The sequence below is a fragment of the Apteryx rowi genome, unplaced genomic scaffold (genome assembly GCF_003343035.1).
Source record: "Apteryx rowi isolate R43461 unplaced genomic scaffold, aptRow1 scaffold_175, whole genome shotgun sequence".
NCBI lineage: Eukaryota > Metazoa > Chordata > Aves > Apterygiformes > Apterygidae > Apteryx > Apteryx rowi.
Window position 1 is genome coordinate 836,922 of NW_020448030.1, and position 19,587 is coordinate 856,508.

The following is a 19,587-nucleotide window of genomic DNA, read 5'->3' on the forward strand; positions in this document are numbered from 1 at the left end:
AATTTTGTTGCACAAACCAGTGGAGACTTCTGCTCCTTCACCCTTTTTGTTTACAAGTTAACATTTTTAATAAATGCACTGAATAGCTTAAAGTTTAATTTTAGAGCTGCTACTGTTAAGTTTTACTGAATAAGAGCAGTGAACAGTGGAATGTGTCAGTAAGTTTGGAAGTTTAAAATATTAACAAGAGAAAAGTAAATTATCTGCTAAAAAACTAGTTCCACAAATATTCTTTAAAAACAGAATAGTAGGCAGAGGTTTAGGTAAATGCGAGTGCTAAGTCTAATACACAAATTCAATATTAATATCAGTTTAGAGATTGGAAACTTCCTATATGACATATTGGGTATAACTTTTAGGAGCACACAAGTCTAATTTTCATGAACTCCTCATAGGAAAATTGTTTAATCATTTAATTGTTATCTTATATGCACCTAAAGATAACAAATCATAGGCAAGTCTCCTTTTTGATACCAACGGGCTGCTTTAAAGGACCTGCAGCTTTCAGTATCTTATTTGAATAATTTGGTGGGTTTCAGAGGAAGTGTTGTACATTTCATTTGCAACATGAAGCAGATCTTTCCTTATGCACACTTCAGGGAAAAAGCAAGTCTTGTGAGAGCTATCTTAACTGTGAATGCATGAAGTGAAGAATTTTTAGATACAGTTTGGGAAAATACACATGGTGTTTAGCTACGCATTAGAAAGAAAGCTAGTGTATCTACAAATTTATGAAGCTTGTGTAAGTAGCAAGATTTGAATTCTTCCTATGTTATATTTAAACCACAATGTGTTTTGCAAGTATGTTTTTCTCTGTATTCTTATATGCAGACTTCACTGAGAGTGACATATTCTGTGCTTAAAGCTGGGTCAGATATATTTGGTCTAAGGAGATGCCTTTATTTTTGTAGGGTGCACAGGTCAATTTGTGGCTGGGTGTCACTGTGGTGTGGCATTACCGGAGGTGCCAGCAACACTTCTAGAACTACCACAACCTTCCTCTTTACTTAACTAGCTGCAGCCGGAAGAGCTTCTGTAAGCACCTGTTATGACCTCTGACGATAAACAGCCCAACCTAATATAATAAATAGGGGATTCTTCATTTCTTATTGTGCTAAGACCCATAGTCCATTAAAATTAGGTCTTCTTCCTGCTTTTAGTCAGTCAGGGAAATTGCCGCTTTCCATGAAATTCCTGTTTCATCTGCTTTATACCAGTCAGTTACTTTAGCCAGAATCTCCTGCTTCTGAGCATTCCTGAGAAAAAATGTGATTTTTTAAAACAGTTTTTTGACTAACAGTTTGGCTCAAAGATGTCTTACAGATGTCTGTCCAGTTCCTAATGTGTTTGTCAGAGTCCCGTAGTCTCTGACCAGGTTCTTTTAGATATTCCACACATGGAGGGTCCTATGTCTAATGTCAGAATTTAATTCTCTGAAGATATTTGATGTTATATGGGATTTTTGATTTAGCAGAGTGATACAGCAATATACTGGAATCACAGTACAAGTTTATACACTGAGCTAAATATAGCAATTGCAATATACAGTTCAATCACAATACCAGTGTGATTCCCATTACCAGTCTCTATAATATGCTCACCGTCATGACACTGGGCATCCCCAGTCACCGGGAAGGAATATGTGGGTTGAAGCCAGCTCAAGCCCATTGTTCTCTTCGAAATTCTTTAGTTAGTTGCTCAGTTTTTATACTCTGCGTTGGGCTGAGCCACGTATACACTTCCCTATGCTGGTCTGGCTTACTCAGGGAGACATTCACTCTCTTCTGATGAACTCAGGGAGCAACATTTACACCAGTTGATCCACTCAACTGACATAGCTGTTTATCTAAAACAAAGACCACCCTCTGGTCCCCTCTGTGATGAGATAAAGTCAGCTTTCTGTGCAACAGCTGAGGTCATTCATACCCTACCTTACTCCTGAGCTTCACAGGCACCTCGCACTTGCCCATCTCTTCTGAGGCATCTTCCATTGTCAGTGTTTATTGGTCAGTCACAGTGATCCAGAGCTACATTTGCCTTTTAGAGATATTCCCTCTTCCTTCTCACATTTTTTTGGTCATCTCCCCTACAGTTTTCTGGAACAAGCTAGGATAAGCAAGTAAAGGCACAAGGAAAGGCCTTCTGTTTCATCCTGGGTCACTTGGTGTGAAAAGAGATCCCCTCCCAAGTTCTAGACTTTTGGATTTTGAAGAGTGTGCAGGCATTGCCCCAGGCTTACAGTCTCTCAGTCTCTCATTTTGATGTTTTCAAAACAAAAAATTGTACTTGCTGACATAGTATCTTTCATTCAATTTTAACAAAAAGTTAAATGCGTGAAGAAAACTTCCCTCCCCATTATTTTAGCTTAATAAAAACTTTAGATTGATTTAGATTTATTTGATTGATGCTTTATTTTGATATTCATGAAAACTCTTTGCCTTTATTCTCCTCCTCCCTCAACACCAGTTTTTTAGATTGTATAACAAAAAGACGCAATTTTTTTTCTAACCTTGTACACAATGCCACTCAATATGATCATGTTCATTTTCATAAATGTGATTTGAGGATAGCTTTCTAAGTTAAAAATAAAGATATAAAGAACACTATTTTTTTTTATCTGTGATATTTGGAACCAATATGTTTGTTTTAAGATCAAGTGTTTACAATACTGCTTAGGGGTTAAGATCTTCTAAGACCACTTTTAAACCGTAAAAGTTAACATGAAAATTTCATTCTCCACTGAATCTGGGTCAGGCCTATGTATTTAGACTGTTCATTAACCCTATGGCATCTTTCACATAATCTCTGTGTAACAGCCGATCAATCTTTTTTCTCTTTGATCTGTAATTCTGTCAGATAAGACAATGATGCATTAATCCCTTGAAAAATAGTGATCTAGTTGGTCAGTTATGATCTGCTGAGTGTGTCTTGAGTGTATTTCAAATTTGCCAAGATATTCAATATCAAGAGTTAATTCTGACATGCAATCAAGTCTTCAGCTTTTAGAAGAAGAGGACCTGAATTCTGTTGAAATTGGCTCATTAATATTTCTTTATTTTATCTTCAGAGTGACTCATGAACTGTTTCAAATTTTGATAAGCAATTAATGCACCAGTGATTCTAACAGATACAGAAGAGATGATTATAAGCCAGCAAATAATGGCTCGCTTAGGCACTAAGCAATCTCTGCAGTTTTAAAACTGAATTTCATCATGGTAAGTACTTACTGGAGTTTTAAAGAAGCAGACAGAGAAAAAAATTCTTAAAATGTATGGAAATATGCATATGCTAATGTTCACGTGAGAGTCAACTGTGTATCCTTCTTAATGGTACATATATTTGTGTATGTCTCTCTATAATAATATGTATGTTTGGATATATAAATATACTTAAAGGATTTTGTCTAATATGTTGTAGGGATATCTATATTCAAATTTAATATATATTAACACATTAGGCTGATCTGTATCGTGTGGAAGGACCACCAATGCCTACATAACATGGTTTCCCAGCAGAAGACTCTTTTTCCAGTAACTTACAACTTGTTCACTTTACCCTAGCTCCTTGGGTCAACAGAGCAGTGCCACACTGTCTCAAGTTGCAATTTCTCTTTCCCTTTGTTCTTCCTATTTCAGATTCACCCCCTTTAATTCCTACCTCCCACGACTCCATTGACTGACTGATAAGCGTAGCACCAGTTCTCATCTCCATACCAGGACATTATTCTGCACTATTCTGCAGAATCTCCTGGAGATATGTGGGTTGTGCAACTATTCACATATCTATATATGTTCACATATATATATTGACATACATGCCAGCTCTGTATATATTGACATATATGTCAGCTCTGTTCTGTGCTCCTGAGCTCTGTATATGTCCATTTATGTGTCTTCTGTGCTCAGTGCAGTAGCAGGCCTGATGCTTTTTTTAGGAATCCAAAGAGAAGGGTTTTTAGCAGACTTCTGTGTGTGTGCTCATTCATCTTAATACAACAGAGCCTTAAGAGAACAGCACTGTACAAAACAAGAACAGTATAAGGTTTTGATAATTTATTTAATCCAAAAAAGATCAGATTACGTAATTGATATGCATTGGATAACAGGTAAAAATGCCCATTACTTTGTAAAGGACCTTGTAACTCTGTCCTTTGCCTCTCTTTGTGCTCAGCCTGTGTTACCACATGCCCATCTCTCCGAGCTTCATAGAGCAAGAAAACTCTCCACCGAGGGCTACTATGCAGGCTAATGAATGCACAAGAACGTTGTAACACATTTGAAAAAAAAACAAATAGGGTAACTTTTGACAAGTTGTAATAAATTCTTACCTATTACCTCCATTGTGTCGTGCTGCCACTGCTTGACGGTAATAAGACAGAAGGACAAGGAAAGATTTTAGCAAGATTTTATAAAGCTCTGGTATGGATGAACCCTACAATCCCAGTGTAAGAGTATTTTTTTGTTCCCTTTAAGCATGGGTGAATGGCAGGGTCCCATGCCCTGGCAGGGCAAACTCCTGTGGCGACGGCTTACACTCATCTGGGCCGGGGTTGCCCCAGTCCTGCTCTGGGACCCTTCAGCTGCATGTGTCCACCCCTTTCCTGGTGCGACCGCTGCATCCTGGTGTGAATGGGACACTGGGTCAGGCAGCTGCTTGGAAGGAGCCTCTCTTAGTTGTGTGTTTTCGGTGTGTGAAGACTTGCCGTGCATTGAGCAATGTGACATTGAGAGGCCTGGAGGGGAGGACATGAGTGGAGGTGAGACAGGCCCCAGGCAGGAGCTGAAGGAAAACAGGGAAGGGAGCAGGAAAGAAGGGAAAGAGCAAGGCAGAAGGTTTTGTAATTAAAATCTTTCCTCCAGACTTTGCATGAAACTATTGTTCTCGAATCCCGGAAGATCAATGGTGTTTGCAATTAATACTGAATAAAAGAGATGAAAAGGAATATTGATTAGTTGCTCATTGTATATTCTGGGCACTGACGATTTGGGGATCTGGATGAAAAAGGAGTATGTGACCACGATATTAAAAGCTATGTATGTCTATAAACATACTGGAATCAGAAACACAACAAAAAAGATCAGATAAATCTCAGACAAATTCTGGCATTTCCTAATTTTGTTAAAAGTGATGAATTTTATTACTTTATGAATTTTTGTAGCTCATATACTCATGCAATAATTTGGAATGGGATGTTCAAAAACACTGTCTTAATTATGTTCTAATTCATGCTCATTTTAATGAAATCAGTTTTCCAAACAGTTGGAGATACTGAAAATGCCAATTTCTGGAAGATCTCAAGTGCTTTCACTGATCTTAGCTTAATCCTGAAAGAAGATCTAAGCTGTGCATCTTCTATAAAAATATGCATAATTATACTGTATGGAAAGATAATTTTGTCTTGCTCTTTTTCTTCACTGTCATTAATATTTGAAAAAAAACACAAAATCTTTCTTGTGCTGTAGAATGCTAGCAGTGAGGAGGAGTTAATGGGCTATATTTAAAGCCTTATTTCCTTATTGATTATTTTTGCTTGAAAGGACTAGCTATAAACACTTAATAGTTCGAATTGCTGTAATACAATGACATGTAAAATTTAACATTTCCATGAAGGGTCATAAATAATACACAATATTCACACAGAGATAATGTTCTGAATAGAATATTCTGTAATTTTGTTTACTCCTTTCAGGATCTCTTTTATGCAGTTACTTTTTATTGGGGCTTCTCTAGCTTAAAATCACACAACCCTTATATATATTCCATGCCGTTCCAGAAAGGGAAGTGCAATAGAAGTCCATTAAACCAAGTAATTCTCCACACTGAAAGAGATATGGAAAGAAGGTGATGAAAAACATATTATTTTATCCCAAATACTTCGTATACCTGCAAGCTATGGAAGAATTGCATTTTTATTTTGAAGAAGGAGTACATTTGATTGTCAACAAAAGGCCAGACTGGCAGTATTTCTAATTGTAGAGTGCCATGCCATGATATTTAGCAACTTCCATAGCATTATGGGTTGAGGCACCTAAAGAGGTTTTAGAGATCACCATCCTTTGAAGAAAGTATCCTGTGAACCAGTGCCGTAGTGTCTAAAATCTTTTCGTTTCCTTACATGATTATATGCCTATAAATTACTGCTTCATAACTACTGCTTTTTGGTTACTCACTTTCAAGTGGATTAGTCAGTCATGTGAAGTGAATTCACAAGCTGTTTGAACTAATCTTAAAAAAAAGTCTTTGTCATTCTGTTTTAAAGAAATTTTAATATTAGAAAATGCTGATTATAAATCTTTTGGATAAATCAGGTCATGAAAGAGATCTGAAATTGAGCACTTAAAAACATAGTTATTCCTATCACATGTAGTTGTATTCAGATCAGTTGCTGATCTGACAGATATAGAAGTGGACTTCTATATCTGGTGCCCAGAAGAATACACACTGTAGTGTTTATCAAAAATGTTTTTTGATTTGAAAAATAATAAGGGATATACGATTTTTAATTTCAGTGTTTTTTTCTATGAGGAAAATATTAGACTGTACTTCCAAGCAGTATTTATAATGCCTGTCCCTGACTTTTCTTGAAAAACTTGGGAGTTCTCCATCTAAAATAGAAAATTCAGGAAAACAGAAGAAAGGAAGAAAAAAACTAGCACTTCTATTAAAACAATTCAGTCTTTCTAAACAACAATGGCATCCAAATGTCTTCTAAATCTATTGCCACGTGTTTCAGTGCACCTAACAGACTGTACACAGATGAGACATATTTAGTATTAAATTTAGTGACAAATTTACTAACCTATTTTTCCCCACCACTGGAGGAACCTTCCATCAGTGCCTCATTTTGAGGACTATGTACAAGAATGCTGCATACCCTTTAGCAAAATGGGTAAGATCTTTAACCTTAATTTTGCTTCTTTGGATTTTGTTATCTTGCTTCATAGTTCTAGCATCATTCAAATGCTCCCTACTTTTGGATTTTCAAACTTTTAAAAAGGAATAATGTACATTTTTCCTTGCCACCTCAATTTTCTAATGGATTTTAACCAGAATGATAGGAGAAACATATCATCTGGAAATGACATATTTAAGATTTTGCTATTTGTTAAAGTAAATATTGAACAAATATTGTTCAAACACTTATCTGAAATGGCACAGACTGAAAATCAAACTCCTGGTAAAAAAACCAAAAGCTGTGCACAAAAGAAAAATTAATTATGTAGAAGCATAATTTCACGGCCTAATTCCTTGTATATTCTAGAGTAAAACTGGTCATTATTATACATTAAGCTAATCACTTATTATTTTACAAATTAAACAGATTATACAGCATTTTAAAATTTCTGACTGCTTTGGTTTATGATCCAATATTGTTTGCATTTAAACACCACAGTAAATTCCTCTATTGCAAATATTCTAGGTGTGCTTTATCTGATTGAAAATAGGTTAATTCAGCCAAATATCTAACTAGCTCTTCCAAATAGCTGGCTGCATTTATTTATAATTCCTCTACTGTTATGTAGAYGTCCCATCCCTGCATTTGCATGATAGGAGACATGCAGATAACTTTGTTCTGATTGAGTTCTCCAATGCTGCAGCAAAAGAAAGATGGCTTGAGGGCAAGGTCGACTTACCATATTCAGATCCCACATCTAATGCAAGGCTCCAGTCGCATTTGGCATGGGCAGAAGGGAGCAGCGTTGTCAGTGCTGGAAGCAGAGGCACAGTTTTGTATATCAGGATGGCTCCACTAAGGACAAATGGCCTAGATCACTATTATTGTCCCAAACTTCTGTCCTATTGCCACTAGCAGTCAGGSAGACAGCAGGGAAACAGGATGATCAGCAGCACACTCACCTTTGGCACTGGACAGCCAGACTATGCTCTGTATATATAAATATGGATGTATGGCTATGTAGTATGTAGCCATCCTATATATATGGTGGGTTACTGCCTTGCAACTTTTTGCTGAAAAGGAAAACAAGGACATTTCACCCCAAAGAAGGGTTTTCTCTGAAATTTGATACAAGAATTGGGGAGAAGGGGCATATGAGTAGGGATAAGGGAAAAGGATAGAGGGTCTTCAGGAGGATATGCAGGTCCCCCACATCCTGTCAGCAGGCTTTGGTTACAGCAAAGGCACAGGAGCCAGGGCAGTGCCAGGTTTCACTCTCAACAACAACCCACAACGTATTGAGGGGACACTGCACAATGCAGCTGGGGGAAGTTATAGATGTTCTTAAGCACCTCATTAACATCAGCCAAGTAGAATCTGCCACTGGCAAGATGAAGCCTCCGTCACGGTAGAGGAGGGCAGAAGGGGTGGGCAGTTTGTAACAGGAAGTCAGCAGAGTACCCAGCACCAGGTTCCCACCTTCAGGCCAGAGCATGCTGCTTCCATGGAGGGATGGATGTAGGTACTGCTGCTCTTCAGAGTAGAGCCCTGGCAAGGACAGACCGCAGCCTCCATGGGCAGAGGGACAAAGGGTGATCTGACAGGTACAGTAGCTCAGAGCTTTTGCATCTTCTTCATTAGCTAGTCCTCACCTTTTTTGAGATGACATGTGATACAAACTACTTTTTCTCTTGGCTTTTGACTTCTCTCTCTGCCTGTGCTGTTTCCTTCAAAAGCAGTCATCTACTGGTCGCTTTCATGCCCAGTTTCCATGACAAAGTGTGTGACACTGTTCTCTTCTTGTCCAGCGTACCAGCTTTTGAGTAGCGTTGTGGTGTTGCTACTACCAGTGCTCTGCTGCATGATCTATTAGGGCTGCCAGGAACAAATGTCCCTCTTCAACCTGTCCTGGGTCTTACTCCATTCTCTCTGGCCTTTTTCACGTAGGGGCTCTTCCTCTAGGGATAATGCTTCTTCCTCTTCTTGCTGGGACCAGGTGTGCAGTATGCTTAACTACTGAAGATGTCATTGGCCCTTTCCAGAGCATTTTTCAGAGCACTACCAGACTGATGGACCCAGTGTCACTGTATTTTCAGGGTGCCAAAGGTCTTCATTATTATGGGGATGAGTGGGCAAGGTTGTCATCTTGTTTTGCATTGGATGAAGAGGGTGAAAAATCTCTGCTAGAGGGAATAGATGCAGTCTCCTTTGGGGAGAAGAAACGAGAAAAAATGAGCGAACTTGTAGATAGAGGGCACTGCATCCTGCTGACAGCAGTGGTGAAGGTAGGTGTGTGCTGCCTGGCAGTCTGCTTTTGCTGCAAATGTTGATTTGGAAGGGGCATTTACAAGTGGGGTGCATCAGGGGAATAGGGACAAGGAACTATCTCTCTCTGAATCAGTAGCTGAAGTGGGATGGGAACCACATATTGGCATCATGGACAAGGCATGTGTTCATGGCATTATTCTTCTAGTGTGGGATGTGGGCACTGGCTTCATCTGGTGGCTGATGAGCATTGCCATGCCAGGTGTCCTCTACCACAGTGTTCTGGGAAAACTGACTCTGCAGAAGACAGTGTATTCTTTTTCCCAAGAGAAGTGGAGGTATTGGTGATAAGCTCTGGAGGGGAAATGAGCCTTGTTTCAGACACTGCACAGATACAACCTAAACTTGATGTTATGGCAAAATTAATTATATTATTCCATGGCAAAATGAATTACATTATTCCTATCACCAAACTGTCTAACTGGACTCAGCCATGTACACCATTAACTTTAAGCAAGTGTATATTCCCAATACCAATTTGTAAAACAGTCCCTGAGTAAGCTACATACCATATAGTTCTTTCATACTTCTTGAAAAAAAAAGTAAAAAATGAAATACATGGTTGTCAGCAGAGCAGACCAGAAGAAAATTTTAGCATTCTGCTTGAAGCTTATGGCATATGTCTTTGCTGTCATTACTTTGTTGAATTTAAATTACTTGATAAATTGATGAATTTAAATTACTTCAGAAGATCAATATAAACTGATTTGTGGAAGCTGCTAAACAGTAATTGAATTTAAAGTCCTCTTCTTATACACTGTTGTATTCTAAACTCATTGTGTTGTAAAAGAAGGTTTGATATCTAACATAATATGCAGTTGAATACCCTCACCTCCTGATTCCCTTCTCCTTCCCATTCACAGATGCACATCCAACAGTAGCTGCAAAAAACCTGTGGCGCTTATATAATGAAGTATGGCATCTTTTTATATACCAGTCATTTTTTCAATGTAGCATGGAGTAAGTGCGCTACGGTCATGCCCTCTATCTAATTCAGATTTCAGTGATGTTATTTCACTTCTCTATTTTTTTCAAATTGGAAAAGCTCCTTGCTTCTGTGAAAAAGTTTCCTTCTGAGGCTAAACTGTGTTTCAGTCATCGGAAAAGAGAATGGAAAATTTTGAAAACAAAGAGAAAATCAGCAAAGCAAAGGTTTATGGTTTGTTTGTAACTAGTGAAAAGTTGTTTCCATTAAAGAGTAGGTTTATCTTCTCACCTGACCCTACCTAGTGGTTTGACCGCTCTTCCCATCTTTCCTGTTTTGATCCGTCATTGCCGTATATTTCACTAGCTTGCACTTGCTGAGGTCTGAAGTCTAAGCATATGGAAAAGGGGCAAGGACAGTGTTTGGCTTTTATGAAATTAGATGCTCCAGCTGGTGCCCCAAACAAGGTCCCTCAACCTTATGCTCCATTTCAACCTGGAGGAAATGAAGGTTTAATTTACAGGGGAGAGCAAAAGCAGTAACTTGTGCTAAGCACACCCCTTACATCATATCAGGAAACCTATGAGTAGTCCAAGCTGACTCTCAGGTCTGATCTGTTCCCTGCACTGCTTTTGGAGGACTGATGTAGGCTGCTATGCCTTGGCCCCAGAGTCTCTAAGGCAGGATGATATTTCACAGTTATTGGGAATACGGGCTGTGTACTGAGAAACACGGTGGAGTCGCTGCAGCAGTTCGATGCCTTCCTGTGGTTTTTAGAGAGATTAAGTCCCATTACCACACACCCAAACAGAAGAAGGCACGACAGGGTGCTGTTAAGAAGCTCATGATCATGAGCATCATGGAGGCTTAAAGCGATTAGCAGAGGACACGAAGGGGGGGGGCTCACGGCACCAGCGCTGCAGAGAGCCCCAGCTGCTGCCGCCACTGCTGCAGCTCACAGGCAGCCGGTGAGCAGCACGGGGTGGGAGTTTAAGCAATGTTTCATGTTTCACATAAAAGCAGGGGAAGTCATCGGCCGGCCAAGTGATCACAGGCTTTATTTCTCACCATTGCGTTCACAGCGGCACTTGAAGTACATAAACTCTTTTCAACTAGCCCCAGATGAAGAGAATTTTGAAGCAAGTTTTGAAGCATATTGAATTTTCCTGGGAAAGAAAGGGAATAAAACTTGTGATCAGGATTCCAGTTGAATATTAAAAGAAAAGAAAAGAAAAGAAAAGAAAAGAGAAAAAAGAAAAGAGAAAAACCTATGAAGCAGCAGAGGAGTGTGTCAACTGATCTTAAGAAGAAAAGTCTCCTATTTGATTTTGAAACTTTGTGGTGTTTGGTGATGAACAGTGCCAGGTCACAATATTACCTGGGAAAACTGAGACTTTTAATGGGAAACCTGTGCGCACTAAGTATTTACAAAGCAGCATGCAAACCAATTCACAGTCAGCTTCTGCAGGTATTATGGAAAATAAATACAGATACAACATGGATACATCTGACAGGAATGTTACAGAAAATCAGTGTTTAAGAGGAAAATAAATTGCAAGCAAAGAAACACAAGCCTCTTCGGGGTACAAACATCCTGTGGCATTCTTTGACAAACATTCTTGCAGAAACTGTGAGGATTATGGAAAATTATGTATGTTAATAATATATACATATATATATTTAATAAGTGTGTGTGTGGCAAAATATAAGGATTCTGGTTACTATACACAAATAAATTGATTGCAGCAGCATTAGGGATTGTTATATTGGAATATAACATTCTTGAAAAGGACCTAACTTGTATTATATTTTTGATGCTCTGGATAGCTTATAGTCACCTAACAAATCAGTTGATTATGTGTCAAAAAATCGACTCCTGAAAGTCCTTTTCAAGCATGTTATGTTCCAATATAGCAATCATTTTTTATACCAATTAGACTGTCAGTATTACCGATTTACACAACACCTTTACATGCCTCCACAGTGACTTCCAGCTTTTAGCTTGTATTATGTTTTTGATGCTCTGGATAGCTTATGGTCACCTAACAAATCAGTTGATTACGTGTCAAGAAATCGGCTCTTGAAAAAGCTGGAAGTCAGTGTGAAGACATATAAAGGTGTTGTGTAAATCAGTAATATTGACAGTCTAATTGGTATAAAAACTGATTTATAGGGCTTTTCCACTTCTAAAGTGAAATACAGAGGAAACCAGAGTTACGGTCTAATACCTCTAATGCTCTGTTGTCTAACATAAGACAATTTGAAGGCATACTCTAAAGTTTATTGTTTGATCATATGAAATGATTAACAAAAAGTCATATGTCAGACATTAGTTGAAAGATTTTTTTTATAAAGTTTGAGCAACCCAGTAGATTCATGCAATTTCATTTTACAGAGAAAGTAATTCCCAGAGACTCTATCCATTTTCCCATTTGTTCTTTCTTGCTGTGTCACCCTTATTTCTGTAGTCTTACTCTCTGTACAATACACTACCGACTACCACTATAAATGTCCATGCTGTTTTACAGATTTTGTTATTCTTCTGTTAGAAATTGTTAACAGTGTTAACACTGTTAGCAATTGTAACAATTCTAGTTACAAAATCTGTAAAACAGCATAGTTATTTATGGTGCTATAATGTTTAATAATAAAATAGTAATAAATATATCCTTCAACATCTCATATATGTCAGAATCCCTGTTGTATGTTCTGTGCTGTAGAATTCTGCTTAAAATACATGTTCTTTTTCTGTGTAATTGGTTTATTTGCTTTTAATATGTAGAAAAAAGTATTCAAAGCATGGATGGAGTATTAACAGAGGCAACAATATGTCCTTAAGTATGCAGACATCCTGGAAAAATATGTGAGTGTATGATTTGCTCCTTTCATTTAGCAGGGCATTACCTCTCAGGTGCACATTGGAAAGAAGAAAATAAAACTGATGATTATTGCTGGCCATTTCCTTATTAATGCTCTTTTAGTTTCTTTATTGCAAGGTTTATGACACAGTGACAGGTTTTGTGCCGCAGACAGTGGAGGCACTAATTTCTGCCAAGAACTTCTTAAGTATAATAGTAGGACATGAAGCTCCATGCCTATCTTAAATAAAGTCTATCGCTGCATTCATTTCTCAGCATCTCAGTATTTCAAAGTATGGTGGCAGAAGCATTCAGCACCTGTTTCAAGATACATCATTTCCAATTCCTCTTCTTCTTTCAGCCAATTTCCCTTTCATTTGTGGAAATGAGAAAGGACATATTTCTCACCTGTGGTGAGAAGCAGTTCAAATTCCAGTCAATGTCCCACACATTTCTGAATTCTAAGCACACTGCTTTTTTTCAATTCAATTATCTCATTGCCCAGGTTCGTCTCTTAAAACTCTGACAATGGAGCTACTTGTCAACACAGACATTGCTTTGGCAAGCAATGCTGAGTAGTGTGGTCTGCGTAATTTAAGTTCTATTCAGACTGCCAAGTAAAGGTAGGAACGTATCACGGCATGCATTATGTGATCCTATTCAATGTTTAAAGCAAATCCACTTCACAATTTGAAATAAGTAGAATTTCTCTTAAATCTTGCAGTTTGCCACACTTTCTTCCCCAAACTGAGGTCTGTTTTGTCAGGAAAGAGGGCAGAGTCTTTAATACAACTTCCTAAATTTTTTTGCAGTTAACAGAATGTTGTAGGCAAAATACACAGATCCAAATGGCCTTCTTCTTTCCATTGATTGCATAAGGACTCCAAGGTCTGATAAATTTGGAATAAGTAATCTGGGCTGCCATCACATTCTGGGTTTAGATGGCATACTAGATGTCTAATTCTGCTTTGGCACCGTGGCAGGCTGTCTGAATGGTCTGCTGGGGAACTGAGCTGAAGGTAAGGAAGATGCTCCAAGAGACTGAAAATGGTGCAGTCTGGTCCTGCRTATTTACAGGAGAAGAAAGGAGGTTTTGCACACATTCCCAGCAGCCAAGTAAGGAGGAACGAACAAATGTAATGGAAAAAGACAGCTGAAATTCCTTTCTGTAGTCTGTGTCTTCATATTCTTTTTTCTCTGCTCCTCATTTTTCCTTGTGAAACAGCAAGAGAGAGAGAGCAACAGAGCTGAGTAGACTTCTGGTGTCTCAGCCAGCCCTTAAATCACTTACAACTCTTTGTACTGGAAGAGAAGAACTAGATGAGGGCAAATACAGAGGTCTTGAAGCAAATGAGTTTTTCAGATTATTTTGGTCCCTGAAATAATAGATACATTTGAATAAGTGACTGCCTTGTACATCGCAGATCTTCATAGAAAACTGGTTTGTCTAGGTTCAAATAAGAGAGCAAGCAGACACTGAAGGAGTTTGTATACAAAAGCAGGAAGCAAAAATACCAGTCTCTTAAGATGTAGTCTGGAACGGAGGAGAAACTTCCAGATTCTCTGAAATGTTGGCTATCTAGATATGGCTTTTTTTCTCATCTTTTTTTTTCAGATGGTTTTTGATTCTTTATTATCATGAAAAGTTGACCCTCCAATTATCTAAAGAGTTGTTGACAGTGTCCTACAGTAAATGAAATAACGCATTATGACCTTCATTGTAAGTGGGCATGATTTTATTGATTTATGTGCTTTCATAACAGTCCTTGCTTACAAAACTGCTCTCTCCTTCACAGTTTTGGAACATAAATCGCAGGCTGCCAGAAAGTGTAAGTGCATCATGCAAATATGCTGACACAGTCAACTTATTTTGCTTCTACAAACTCTATCGATTGTAAGTTACAGTAAGTTCCATGTTTTAAGTGGGTAACATGCCTGATAAAGGTTACATAACCCCATTTCTGCTTTCATTGGCAGTCACACAAACCTACTGAATTTCGTTTGGTTTACACAGGTGACGCTGGATAGACTTATAGTTAGATTTAATGAACAGTTCTGCCATTAGCAGACAAGAAGGCATGTTAGCCCTCTAACTCAGAGCTGCACTTGCAGGGCGCACAGAAATAAGAAGCAATAAAGTATATTTTAACCACTAGAGAACATAGCTACGTCAATCTGAGTATACAGAGGGAGCTGATCTTTGGAATAGGAATACTGCTGGTTTTATATAATTGCTTTTCAGAGTAGAACCACCGAGTGTTTTCACCGAACATAGATGAAACACCTTGGCATCCACTGACACAGACTTGGATCGGGAGAGCTGGCAGCCTCTCACAAGAAGCAGTTTTGTTGAACTGCCTTTGAAGAGTTTGAACTGGCAGTGCTGTATTCTGGCTGCAGGGTGACTTGGCTGAGAACACTAGGATTTCCCCTAACATTAAGTCATTAAAAAAAAATTGTTTCCTTCCCCCCCACCCCCATTCAGAAGAAGAAACTAGTTTTACTGCCAGACTTGCTGAGTGTTAGTGCCTCCTGAAAGGAGCAGCAGAATTAAAAACATTGAAGATTTTGGTAATTAAAGAGCAGAAGACACAAATTAAAATTATATTAAGTAACATATTTAATGGGCTATTAAATTTTATTTTACAAGCAGAATGTGCAGAACAGTGAAGGAAAACAGAGATAATTAAAGATTGACAAGATAAGAGAATAGTCTCAAGAACTCAGGCTGGAGCCCTGGCTTTGGTAGATATAAGGGAAAGAGTAGGATATGGGTCTCAGTCACATCAAAGTTGTGGACTGTGGCTCCCAGAATACAAGAGCTTGGATGCTGTGTTTTGCAAACCCTCCTCAAAAAATCTTTGGTTAAAAAAACTGTTTTGCAGCCTCTTAGTATTTTTCATCTTGGTTCCTAAGTCTCCTCTGTAGGTTGGTCCCCAGAAAGGTACCTGGCAGTCTGATGCCTCACTAGTGCCAAGCAGAGTGGAATAATTAATTCAAGTATCTCTGGTGCTTCTCTTTATACATCACAGAAAAGGATTTGCTTTTCTTTGCAACTTTTTTTTTTTTTGATGAGGCTACTACTGCCTTGCTGGCAGGTCTTCCTTTTGTATTTTTGCATTGTGCATTTATCTTCGTTGAATTTCATCTGTTTGGGTGTGGGAAAATTTATTAAAGGTAACAAGATTGTTTTGAATTAGATCAGATTTCCTGTATGCTTGAAACTGCTTCCTGCTCTGTCCCACTTGAAAAATTTATAAATGCACTTTTCAATGTATCAGTCAAGCTTTTAATTATAATTTTGAAAAAAATTGGGTTGGAATGATCATTGTTTGGCGAGTCCATTTAAGATTTGTCTTGCAGGTGATTATAAACTTAGTGTTTAATAATTTATGCAAATATCATCCTAAGTATTCAACTTTAGGCTGTAAATCTCTAGGCTGCTGTTTCACAATTTTTTTCTCTTTTTAAGTTGTCTTGGACTTCTCTCATAAATTCTGTAAAATGATGAAACCTATGTATGAAACTTGTAAAACTGTATGCTACTATTGCTATAGAACTTCGAGTTCTGGAAATCTAAAACCTATTGCCAGGAATCGTGAGACAACAGTGGAGAAAAAGAAACAACTAGTTTAGCAACAATAAAGCACAAAACATTTACAAAGGAGACAAAGACAGTACGCTATTTTTGCATGACTCCCCTGTGCTGTCAGCACTGGTGATACTCCATTGCTCTTTTGTAAGACAATCCCATTCCCCTATCTTCTTTCCTTTTCTGAAGAGAAACAGTGCATTGTAACAATTTCTTGTTGTCCCTGTATTCAAATACTTGAATTTTGTCTCATTCTAAGTCCGTCTGTCCTTCAAACACATGCGCACGCTCTCACATAGCAGAATACTTTTTGCTTTTCAATGAAAGTTTCACATTAAATATTCTGTTATAAGCAACAAACTATAGAACCCTGCTCAAGTACTTGGAAGCAATATTGAAATGTTGGTGCTCCCTCTTGTGGTTTGACTAGAAGAAAAAAATCAGAGCTAAGTGTGGGGATATATTGCCTTCTGTAGCAGTAGCGCAGCTGGAGATTATTATTAGAAGTTAAAAAGAGAAGCAAATCTTACTTTGAGAAATCTTCATTTTCACCTGCTTAGGCAATCAAAAAGTGCCAAGACCCTATGGTGCCTAGTAATGGAGAAACGATCCTTTCCTGTGCTACTCTCAAAGATTGACTGTTGGAATAAAGTGCTGAAAGAGTGTGGCGTGTTTCTCTTTTTCTCCTCTGTTTGACACACTCCCATCTACCTGAAAATATTATACATCCACTTACAAGGATTAAATATGCATTAAGGAAACATACATAAACATTTAATAAACTGTTTTTCTGGATAAATATTTTGGGTTGCTTGATTAATAATTCATTACTGGAAATACTTGTGGCTAGTGAAGAATACATTTCTTGAAGAAAATATTCATTTTTTGTATTCCTCGAAAAACAAATAAAATTAATTTATTTACAAATTAAATATATGTGTGTATATATATATACATATACACACACACACATATATATATTTTTTCATCCAGTGCTTCCCTGCCCTCTCTAGACTTGTTTTAGAACTGCTGGACTTCAGCTGTCCAGTTGTTCATGAATATTTGAACATTTGAGGGGTTTTGTCTCATTAACTATAAGAGATGTTGGAAAAATTCTGATGTGATTGCTAGAACTGAGAGCCACCAAACTAAACACTAAATGAAGACAAGTATTAAATACAAGCAGTTTTAAATGCTTTTATACACTGATGTCTGTCACACTGATGTCTTGCAGGTTTGAGACATGGCGTCCTAATCTAGCAAATACTTGGCATATATCCTATTTATGGGACAGCTGAGAGATGCATGTGTCAAAAACTTACAAAGCTTACTAAGCTCATGAAAAAAAGCATGAACAATTAAACACCAGAAATATTTAATTAAGAAATGGCAGTTTGTAGAATCCTGGTCCCTGATTCCCTGGGCTGAGTCTAAGCCCAAGAGTTTTTGTTTTCAGACCACTGTTTCTTTCCACATTACTGTAAGTATAGAAACAAGAAGTAGTGAAAGGTGACTACAAACACATGGCAAGACTAGATGTTCATCTTTTCAGTATAGTTCACAACAGCTCGCAACCCAAACCAGAGCAGTGAGGCTCAGGATTCCTGAGATTTATTTCTGGCGCAGTGGCAGAGTTTAAAGATTACAGCATAGTTCATTACAGAGACTTGGCATATCTATTTGAAGTGTGCCGTAGCACAGTGCATCCAGTTTGCTTCAGTCATTTTCCAACCGGACTTCTCAGCTTCACTAAAGTTAGTCTAAACTCTTGAGGTTTTGGAGTGAGACCGCTTCTGGTACATGACCTAGCCTGCTTGTAGCACCTTTGTGTGTCTCTCAGCTGTAGATATAAACGTAAGCAGTGGAAAAGATATATTTCTGTGAATGTATGTCTGTTCATACATACATACACATACATAAATACACACACATGTATATCAATGTATGCATGCTTGTGTACATATATTTTTTCTTCTGTTCTTGTCTTATTAAAGAAGAAATGCCACTTTTATTTTCATTCTTTAAATTAAATGTAGGCCTGATCATCGTAGTTCAGAACGGAAAAAATGTTCAGAATGGAAATGATCTTTCATTTCAGTGCTAAATCTGAGGTCAGAAAGAACCATTTCTGTAGCAGGAAAAAATACCATAAAATGTAACAGATTTTTCCTATTGAACATATGAACTTAGAGGATAGGATCCCACCATTACTGATGTGATGCTCACATCATTATCCAGCCCTCTGTAAATGTAAAGGTTTATAATGCTCCAGCTTTCCAAACTGTAAGTAACCATAGACATTCAACAGAATTGCACCAAGCAAAATCAAACTACCATAAAGTTCATGTGTGGCACTAATTGCAATTTAAGTGCATGGTTATTACAAGAGATTTTAATTAACCCAGTCATCACACTGTGGCATACAAATTGTGCATAATAACAGCATGCTGAGTATAATGACAATAGGTTTGTCTGAACTGTGGAAATGAGGAGTTTTACCATTTTCTGAGGTTTCCCTTTATGCCCCTAAATATTGGGTAGTATTTTTTTAAGAACAGCCAGCCAGGAAAATATATATTTTTGAAAACACTAGTAAGTTTCTTAGGCTTATCTGTTTTAAAATTTTATAGTCGTTTCTAACTCTTCCTGAAATCTAATTCTCTCCTATACAATTTTTTGGTGATTTTTCAGTCTCTCTTTTTTCAGGGAATTTTCAGTCCCCTTAAAGAATCATTTTACACTCTCTTTCAGGTTTTTATGTTTGAGGCCAAGAAAAATGCTCTGTTTGTGAAAACATTCAGTGGGAATTACACTTTCAGTGTAATTGGAGTAGAGTAAGAATGCATTATGATCAGATATTACAGCAAAATGATCATTTGTCAGCTCATAAGCATAGTGAGAGCATTCCCCTTCCCTCAAAGTTATCATACCAGTCTACGTCTCTGAAGACTGACACTGATAGCACTGACTGAATTTTTACTAGGAAGGCTAA

The 19,587-nt window shown here is 37.8% G+C and overlaps 1 protein-coding gene across 1 annotated transcript in view; it reads left to right on the forward strand.

Moving 5' to 3' along the window:
- GPC5 (glypican 5) overlaps positions 1-19,587 on the forward strand; it is a 732,889-nt gene that overhangs the window by 134,828 nt on the left and 578,474 nt on the right. The window lies entirely within an intron of this gene.